Raw genomic sequence first — 11,454 nt, 5'->3', positions numbered from 1 at the left:
CAAATTTAGAAATTATTTAATTTTATCTTTGATAACAAGTTTTTATTGTCACATAAATATTATGACTTATTTAACATCACAAGTCTGATAGTCACATGAGTAACTATTATCACATATTTAAGATCACAAATTTTTTAAAAAAAAATTCATGCATCGAAATACTATCCGAGTTGTAAGATGAAAACAATAATATAACTAACGTTTACATAAAACGATTTTAATTAGTTTTGTTTTTACTTTTCAAATAAACTAAAGAAAAAAATCTAAGACTTTTATTTTATACTATTATAAGTACTTCTTATTCCAAAAATATTCTTTGAAATGATACTACAGTCTACAGCTATGTCCTTCACACATAAGGTCTAGGGTAATCGAAGACACAGGAAGGCCTCTTTTTCTAGTTCTAGTCTAGTTCTAGCTAAGAATGAGAGAGAAATTAGAAATGCATCCAGCTGCCAAAGATTGACCCTGCTCAAAATAAAGTGAAGCAAGCAGCTGAGAAGACGTGAAAAAGGAAAACAAAAGTGGTCATTATCGAGTTTTTGGGTTAAAATTGTCCCTTATCTATGGGAGTAGGTTCATTTTGGTTCCTCAAATATTACCCTGAGCATATTTGATACCTTATCTATGGGAGTAGGTTCATTTTGGTCCCTTCAATATCACGCTAAGCATATTTAATCCCTTAACTATGCTACAGTGGGATACTTTTGGTTCCCCTAATAAAACCCGTTTAAAAAGTAACGGTGCTAAACCTATGTGACACTCGCGTGACTTGTAAGAGGCTAAACCCATCAGACTTCATTAAGTTCCTTTTTCACTTGATTGAATAGTAAATGTTATAAAAGGGGCTAATTGTGGCCTATGGTATCTTGGTTGTAGACTTACGAGCTCAAGAAGTATACGTTGGACGATTAGATACGTTTCAAGGTATGTAAGGCTAATCCTTCTTTCAAAGGCATGATTTCTATGTTATGATTCCATATGTGCTCTCCGCATTACTTTTACTCCTAGAAATGCTAGAAGTTCCTCATTCTCAAGAGTCCTAGGACGACTCCACGATTAGCAGAACCCAAGCCTAAAGCTTAGACGATTTTACGATGTAAATGAGCTTACCATATCTTGATTTCATTCTCACAATTGTCCTTACCTTATGCTATTGTTCCTTCAAAGTGAGGTAGGAAGATGATGATTGTGTTAAGGATTCTAAATCCAGGGAAGCCAAGTTTAAAGCTCTTGATGCTTTCAAGTCCCTATTGAGGTTGTCACTTGATTGTCAATTATATTCTTTGACGTCGATCTCACCTTATGATAGTTGTCCTTTCAAGGTAAGACCTAACTATGATGATGATTCCATAATGACATATCGGAAGTTACCGACTTGATGTCACCCGGTAGAGTTGTACTGTTTTTCTCGGATATCTATGCATGCTATATATGTATGTAATTATGTTGTGAAACCGAGCTTATATAGCCGGGTATGATATCTATTGAGCGCAAACCACTGCAGTTGGGTACAAACAATACCGAACCTTGTTGTGGCCGGGTACAGGTAGGATCGAGCCTTGTTATGGTCGGGTACAGGTAGGATCGAGCCTTGTAATGGCTAGGTACAGACGATACCGAGCCTTATTATGGCCGGGTATGGATGACACCGAACCTATATGATCGAGTATGATATCAGTATATGTACATGTATGAAATGTTTTCTTCAAAGGAAGGTTACGTAAGTATAATGCACGTCTTAAGAGGTACTATGAGGTATAAATGATTCATTCAGTTTATATTATTCTCCATACTGTTTTCATGTTACTATTCATGTCTTACATAATCGGTACATTATCCGTACTGACTCCCCTATTGCTCGGGGGGGGGGGGGGGCTGCGTTCATGCCCGCAGGTACCGATAGACAGACGGGCGATCCAGCTTAGTAGGATTTCCCCTCAACTGTTGTCTGTGCGCTCCACTTGATCGGAGCTGTGGACCATATTGGTATGCTATTTTGAGACGTATATGCATGTATATGTATGGGTATGATGGGGTCCCGTCCCGTCCTTTCTACATCTTTATTCTAATAGAGGTCTGTAGACAGTTGTACGTATTTGATAGATGATGTAGCCTTGCTGGTTTTATTTCTTTTTTGTACAGTATATGTGTGGCGGCTCAGTCAGCTCACATTATTCTTTCAGCATATGTATGTACGGATTGTACAGAGTGCATGATGTCATTCTTTCACGAATCAGTATCAGTTCAATTTGAGTTATGTATGGGCCCTTGTTGTTCGGTATTGTCCAGATACGAGTATAGGGGTGTTTGGTCACTAGAGATCAGGCGCTCGTCACGGCTCATCGGTTTGGGTCGTGACAATATTGAACTTTTACAAAAACTTTATAATGCAATTCTTGCTTTTTCTAGACAATTTTATCCCACGGTAACCGAAATTTTAGCCTACTTCGCGGAAATAGCTAGAGTTTTATATGAGTATAAAGATAAATCCGGTTATCAAGCGACTATTTTTAATATGACAACAAAATTTAAGAAGTATTTTTTTCCCATCCCAACTTTATTTATATTGGGTTCTCTTTTAAATCCTTGTTTTAAAATGTCTTATACTAGAGCATTGGTTGGTCAAATTTATAACTATTTAGAAATTGACGAGGAAGTTGAACAATCTTTAACTGACGTCGAGCTCGCGATTGATTCCGAGTTTAGAAATTTTTTTAGTCATTATTCTAATTTCGAAGAAAGTGCTACATCCGTTGCTCCACGCCCTACTACTTCTCAAAGTACCAAAAAGGGCTTAAAGGGTTTGTCGAATTTAAAAGTTTTACATTCACAACTAGCTCCTTTTATTAATGCAAACTTTGATGAATATTCCCTTTATTTGATGCAGCCAAATGTGGATATCAATCAACTAGATGATTTGGACATCTTAGCATGGTGGAAGAAATACAAAACGAGTCATCCGATACTTTCAAGAATGACTCGAGATATCCTTACGGTTCAAATATCAACCGTGGCTTAAGAAAGTGTATTTAGCCAAGGAAGACAACAAATTGGAGACCATAGACACTCATTTTCCAAATTTAGCTTGCAAGTACTAGCTTGCATTCGCGATTGGATTAGATCGGAGCGACGCAACCAAAACTCAGAAGTGGTGGAAGGCGAAGAGGAAGAGATTGAAGATTTGATAGCAAGTGGAATAGACCAAATGGAAGACTTTGAAAATATCTCAATGACCGAATATGATATGGCAGATATTAGCCAAATGATTGACACTTTTTGATTTTTTTATTCTACTACTTTTTTGCAACTCATGTATTATTTGCAAGTTAAAAAAAACTACAACTTGCAAATAAATGTTATCCATGAATGAATAAAATATATGACTCATTGAGCTTTCTTCTATTTACTTGTGTTCATATTTTTACTTATATTAAGTTAGGAATATACCTAAAATATACTTATAATATACATCTACTTAGATTAAAAAATAGAAAGTTATATACTTGGAAAATAACTAAAATATACTAAGAAAATACTTATAATATAAATATACTTAAGTTATAAAATAGGAATTTATAAACTTAGTATATATAGTATACATAAAACTTAAGTTATATAAGTATAAATAGTATACATATAACTTAAACATATATAAGTATATATAGTATACATATAACTTATACATATATATATATATATATATATATATATATATATATATAAGTTATAAGTATATATAGTATACATAAAACTTAAGTTATATAAGTATATATAGTATATATATAACTTAAACATATATATAAATATATATAGTATACATATAACTTAAACATATATAAGTATATATATATATATATATATATATATATATATATATATAAGTTATAAGTATATATAGTATACATAAAACTTAAGTTATATAAGTATATATAGTAGTATACATATAACTTAAACATATATAAGTATATATAGTATATATATAACTTAAACATATATATATATATATATATATATATATATATATATATATATATATATATATATATATATAAATATGTTATAAGTATATATAGTATACATAAAACTTAAGTTATATAAGTATATATAGTAGTATACATAAAACTTAAGTTATATAAGTATATATAGTATACATATAACTTAAACATACATACTGATACCATTAACGTTGTAGGATCGCGCCGGTGCGTTGGGATTGTTCCTACCAGAACAAGTCCAACAAACACCCTAAAACGCCATCCTCGGCTAAGCGGGCTAACAACAGGACCACCGCCTGGTTATGAACAGTCCGCCTGGGTCAGTCTCTACCTAACCTTGAACATCATGTTTTGGCGTTAATCATGATGCATTAAAGCATTATTACCATGATCTCAGTAGTCTAGTTTGACGTAATTCAACGGAGTATTTAGCCTATTAGGCTAAACATGAACTGAATAAAATAGAATTAATTAAAATAAAAAATAAAATAAAATTATACCTTAAGGTTGTAGGTTATGCTCAGCAGCGAAGATTTATATAAACAAACTTTTATTTATAAAAGAAAGTTTTACAAGGGAGAGTGGGAGAGAGCTTGTGCTTGGGGGATCCAAGACTTGCCTCTCATCTGAGAAGAATGATCCTTATATAACGGATCATGTGCACTAAACAACAAAGCTAAAAAGTAAATGGCCGACAATAATTATGGCCAGATAAAAGGAAAGACGGAAAGTAAAAAATAATTATGGCCAGATAATTATGGCTGGATAAAAATGCTGAAATTCAGCTGACCCTGTATATGAAAGGATCATTTCATAATTCATCCGATATTTATAAGTCGGAGCAGCGTATGACGCTTTATCAAATACCTTTGCATTATTTGCCAAGGTTCATCTTTCCATTAGAGATCATCATTCTCAAGGAGAATTATTAACTCTCGATGAGCATTTTCTTCATATGAATCAGTGTCCCCATTATCATCAATTATGAGAGCACTTTTTACTTTCCGTCTTTCCTTTTATCTGGCCATAATTATTGTCGGCCATTTACTTTTTAGCTTTGTTGTTTAGTGCACATGATCCGTTATAAAAGATCATTCTTCTCATATGAGAGGCAAGTCTTGGATCCCCCAAGCACAAGCTCTCTCCCACTCTCCCTTGTAAAACTTTCTTTTATAAATAAAAGTTTGTTTATATAAATCTTCGCTGCTGAGTACAACCTACAACCTTAAGGTATAATTTTATTTTTATTTTTCTTTTAATTAATTCTATTTTAATTCAGTTCATGTTTAGCCTTATAGGCTAAATACTTCGTTGAATTACGTCACACTAGACTACTGAGATCATGGTAATAATGCTTTAATGCATCATGATTAACGCCAAAACATGATGTTCAAGGTTAGAGACTGACCCAGGCGGACTGTTCATAACCAGGCGGTGGTCCTTTTGTTAGCCCGCTTAGCCGAGGATGGCATTTTAGGGTATTTGTTGGACTTGTTCTGGTAGAAACAATCCCAACGCCAGGGTCGGTAACCTAACAAAATTGTTGCTACCTAGATGACATCATGCACCGGCGCGATCCTGCAGCATTAATGGTATTAGGATGATGAATATTTGTCTGATATTGTTCTTACCAGAACAAGTCCAAAAAACACCCTAAAACGCCTGGGTCAGTCTCTACCTAACCTTGAACATCATGTTTTGGAGATCATCATTCTCAAGGAGAATTATTAACTCTCGATGAACATTTTCTTCATATGAATCAGTGTCCCCATTATCATCAATTACGAGAGCACTGGAATATGATGGAGGCATATTATCGCCTTTTTTCTGTGCTTCTATCAAAGCAAGATATTCAGCATAAGTGATTTGTTTCTGGGTATTACCAGAAGTTTCTGCAATATTATCGGCTATTAGCCTTTTGTTACCCATTTGGGCTAGAACAGTGCCTCTGCCCGTTTCTTTTTGTCCTCTTCCCCTTCCTCTATTAGAGGGAGGTGTCAATGTGGGTCTCATCCTGCAAATGAGAAAATGACAGTTATGAACTTAAATATTCCCTAGTGAGGAAATCCGAGAGACTATTATCCGATCCCTTTTTATAATGAATTTCAAAATCAAATGGCGCTAAAAGTGCTTGCCATCTGGCAAACATTTGTTTAGAAACATCATGTTTGCAACCTTTATTAAACATAAATTTAGCTGCTTGGCAGTCAGTTTTTATCAAAAACTTTTGATTGTATAAATCACCTTGAAATTTAAGAACACATTTAACTATAGCAAGAATTTCTTTTGCTACAGTAGCATAGTTCTTCTGACTATTATTCCATTTGCCAGAATGAAACTGGACTAAATATTCTTGTTTATCATTTGGGGAAAGCTGTTTAAGTATTCCTTCATAGCCAATATCAGAGACATCAGTTTCTATAATTTTTTGCCAATTAGGATTGGCTAAAGTAAGACAAGGAAGGTTATTAACTTTCCCCTTGATTTTTTGAACTGCTTGCGTATGAGCATCAGTCCAAGGTTTCAGAATCTTTTTTAATCTATCATATAAAATAGATATGTCTTGGGCCAAACCTTTATAAAATGGTGAAATATAATTTAAACTCGCAAGAAATCTTTGAAGTTGAGTTTTATCAGTAATAATATCAGGAAATTTAGAAGCAAATTCTATACTATTAATAGGAATAATTTTTCCCTTTTCGATATTATGACCTAAAAATCTGACTTTTGTTTGAAAAAGTGACATTTTTGGCTTAGATATAACTAAACCATTTTGAATAATAATCTTCAAGATGTTTAAAATGCATTTCAATAGTATTGAAAATACTAGAATATCATCGATATAAACAATGATAAAGTTGTTATAAGCCATAAAAATATCATTCATAATTTGTTGAAATTCTGAAGGGGCATTTTTTAATCCGAAAGGCATAACATTCCATTCGAACTGCCCAATTGGAAAATTAAAAGCAGTTTTATATTTATCTGCTTCGGCTATTTGAATTTGCCAATAACCTGATTTCAAATCAAATTTTGAAAATATAATCGCATTATGAAGGCGATCCAGTAAATATAATCTAATCCATTTTAAAACCTTATTAAGGGGTTTATAATTTATTACCAATCTTGGAACACCTCGTTCCTGTTCAGCATGCTTATTAACATAAAAAGTTGTGCACGACCATGGAGATTTCGAAGATCTTATAAGACCTTTTTGTAGAAGAGAAGAAATTCCATTTTTGCATAATTCCAAATATTCGGAATTCATTTGACACGGTCTTGCTTTAGTAGGAATATTATTTTCAGAAAAATATTCTTCATATGGAAGAGTGACAATATGTCTTTTTCTGTCCAAAAAAGCATTAGGATGATCACTACAAATTTGTAGAGAAAATTAATTTTTTATAAACTCAAATTTTTCCTATAATTTAGGATTTTGTAAAATATCTTCAATTTGAAGAGTATAAATTTCTTGTTTAAGAAAGTTAATTTGTCGATGTTTATTCATCAACCTGTCTTTGATTTCATTTAAAATTCTTAAAAAAGGTTCAGTTATAAACCGAAACTTAATCAGTTTTTCTTCATAGGTTCCTATAAAACCTTTATCATCCATCCATTGGATAGGAAATAATTTATGGATGAATGGAGTTCCCAGAGTAACTTGGTTTGAAATATTTTTTACCAATGCAAAGCTTTCAGGAATACAAACTCTGTCTTGGCAAATATAAGCTTTGGGTAATTTATAAGTAATACCCATTTTTTGGCCACTAGCAGACCGTAAATGTCACGACCCAATTCGCGAGTCGTGGTGGCACCTACACTATCCCTCCGAGTAGGCGAACCACATTACTAATGACAAGTTAAATAAGCGGAAAATTTAATAAGAATAAGTTATCAAGTCTTAAATACTTATCATAACTAGAAATGTCACGACAACCCCAAAATCTAGTCAAAGGATACAAGAGCGCTAACATAGTACGGAATATAAGTCTGAAAATACCCGAAGGCTACATATTGTCTGTCGAATAAAAAAACAGAAATAAATAGAGGAGGTCCTTCAGGGGCCACGGATGACCAAGTAGCTCACCCTGAATTACTGAAAGATGTCACGCTCGCGTATCAGCCACGGGGTGTAGAACTGGAGCCTGGATCGTACTCTCCACTCAACAAAAGTGCAGCAAGAGTAGGGTCAGTACAACACTAGTACCGGTAAGCATCATAGGCCGACAATGATTAGATAACGCATGAAGAAGTGGAAACTAACAAGTAGCACATAGAGCAAACAGGCATGGTCACATATCATATACAAGTAAAGTGTAAAAGAATCATGAAATCAATCAAGACAGATATAATTCACCAGATGATCAGTCAAGTGTATGAGTGAATGAATGCAATGCAATGCAACAGTCACCTCTCTCACTCCACTCTCGTACACACATGCTAAGGGCAGTGCCTCAAAGACATGACCCATGGAGGACCCGCGAAGTCCATGTACCACTCGTGCTCTCCGGCAGAAACCTCGGAGGCTTTCAATCACTCTCAATCTCCGGCAAGGACCTCGGAGTCTCTCTGTCACTCTCAATCTCCGGCAAAAACCTCGGAGTCTCTCAATCACTTAGCTCACCATCATCACAAGAATAATATGGAAGACATGTCATACATGATATCAGTCTCAACAATATCACCAATATACAATCAACAAATACAAGTCATATTAATGTTATCATTCCTTTTCATATAATGAGGGAGCTAGTATATGACAGAGATACAAACAGGTGATAATCACAGAAAATAACACATATGGCGACAAACCCACATAACAGCTAACAGAGCCAACCTAATTGGAATCCACCTCCACTTCATGCCCGAAGGCCTATATGCTATCCCCGTCACTTTCTATAACTACATACGATTCTCTAATCAGAGTCTAACTAAAGTAGATCATAACCTACCTCAATGCCGAACAGGTGCCACGAACTCTCACACCAAAGCTTTTCCCTTCCGAAGTGCTTCCAAACGGACAGTGTCTATCAAATATATAACTTACGTTAATTACGAGTCTAAATCCTTACTTAGGATTTAATTATCACTTTCCACAACTCAAATACCATGGATTTGAAGGTTTTCATAGATCCAATACACTCAATATTCCATTACATCTACACAATATATAAAATTAACAAAAAGAATAAAACTTCAAATTGCAAAGTCAACCACCTCTAATGCATTAAATATATATATATATGAATCAGTAACCAAACCAATTGCTTGGTTTAATCTAATCTATATATGATCATGTTTTCATTTAATAACCTATTAAGTATACTTAGTATTATTTTATTTTTTCCTTGTACTATTGTTAGTAAAAATAATGACTTCCTCCAAACAGTATACTCACTTAGCAAACTAGGACCTACAGTGGCAATGGCTAATTTGCTACAAACACAAACTAAAATAAAATAGAGAACAATTACAAGGACATAAAAGATAACTCTAAAACAAAAAGAAAACAAAAAGAATTCTGTGGCTTCAGTAAATAAGGTTGAAATTCAAGAATTGCTTTTGACTTTAATAGACTCAATATGCCAAAATTGAAGTTGTAATCATGATGAGCAAAGAGAATTTCAAAACCAAAAGAAAAATAAGGACCCACTGCTTTCCATCAAACAAGAAATGTACAATTACCATTATCCAACAACCATTCTATATTATTTTATCATTAAATGAACCCTCCAATCATTGAGTCATCATTATGCTACCTCTAAGTTTCACCAATTTCTAATATATAAAGACAAGAACTGCACACGAATTAAAGGAGGGTACTATGAAGAAATCAATTCAATTATCTAACCTGAACTAGTATTTGATGGGAACTGCACTGCCACTTCTTCTTCTCACAGTGAGTAGTTTTTTTTTTTTTTTCTTTTCGTGCAAACTTTTAATCTCAAAAGCCAATAATAATTCTTTCACCCTAATATATCACATATTCTAGTATGTGGACTAGGAATAAATGGGCCTAGCCCACTCTTATAAATTACTCAAATTACTTAGGCACCCAACTAATATGTAACAGTGTAAATTAGGCTCACTAGCCACCAAATTAATTCTCCAACTTATACCTTATATAACTGCAAATAAAATTCCTATGAATAAGCTATTCTCACACATTAAATAAATATATTCCAAAAATTACACATCAATTATATAACCGTGCCCCTATCCCCACAAGTTAGGAATACCATTTAAAGCTACGAAAAGGGTATTTTAACGAAAAAGAGTCCAAAAGTGCTAAACGACCAAACGGGTCGTTACAGTAAACTATGAGTAGTTTTTTGAAAATATTTTGAAGGAATTAACCCTTCTTGAGTACAACTTAAATCTGCTCCGCTATCAACCAGAGCAGTAAATTCTTTTTTGAAATTATAATCAATTAAAAGAGTAATTTTTATAAAAAAATTTAAAAGAAGTAATGATGTCTAATTTTGTCAAAAAAATGGAACTGGGGTTACTACCTTCTCCTTCCTCCATAGGCACAGTTGCTACGGTGTTATTAACTGGCAGGTCTTCCACCGTATTATAAACTGGTGTTTCTATGATTTGTTTTCCTTTCCCTTCTAATTGCGAGACTCGATAATCTAGAGTGGTCTGGTATCTCTTAAGGGTGGAAATTTCTTGCTTAAGGTTATAAACCTCTCTTTCTAGGTCTTGAGCGGTTGCCGGTATACTTATGATATTCCGGCGTTCTTGGAGGAGTTTTTTTACTCTAGCCATAGTATAAGGTCCTGTAGGTTCTCTAATTTCTACAACAGTTGGTTCTTCTTGGAGCTGTTGTTTTGAACCTATTTGGTCTATAATTTGGGACCTAAGATTGGGATCCTTAATATATTTAAGGAGGTCCAAGAGGTTATTACCATCCAAAACATGAAGACTGTTTTCGCTAAATTGGGAAACAAGTTTATAAAACTCATCGTCTTCCTTGGGTTTAACGCAAGGTTGCCCTAATTGGCATGGTTGACACTCGCCATCCGAACTAGTCGAGATATAACTCTCTTCATCTAATAACCTAATATCTTCATTTGAAGAGGGGTTGAAGGAACTATCACTTTCCTTGCCAGAATCATCCTCTGGTTCTGGGTCTGAGTTTAACAAAATCTTATATAAAGATTCTATAAGGTCATCATCTATGTTAAGGGCATTAATCTTTTCCTTAACCTTACAATTTTTATAAAAATGACCTAATCTGCCACACTTATAACAGGCTTTTGGGTTTTTGGACTTAATAAAACCCTTCCTTTCTTTGAAAGTCTTTTTGCGCCTAGCTTTTTTTCCCAAGCGCTTTTCCTTCCGTTGTTGGAAGTCTCTATGTTTTTTATTATGCCTATGAGGCTTCTTAGAAGATTGTGGAATGTCCAATCCAAACTGTCCACAAAATTCTCCTAATTGTTGTCTTTCATTA

The sequence above is a fragment of the Lycium barbarum genome, chromosome 3, assembly GCF_019175385.1.
Source record: "Lycium barbarum isolate Lr01 chromosome 3, ASM1917538v2, whole genome shotgun sequence".
Classification (NCBI taxonomy): Eukaryota; Viridiplantae; Streptophyta; class Magnoliopsida; order Solanales; family Solanaceae; genus Lycium; species Lycium barbarum.
The sequence above is the reverse complement of the archived record's forward strand: the minus strand, read 5'-3'. Positions refer to the sequence as shown.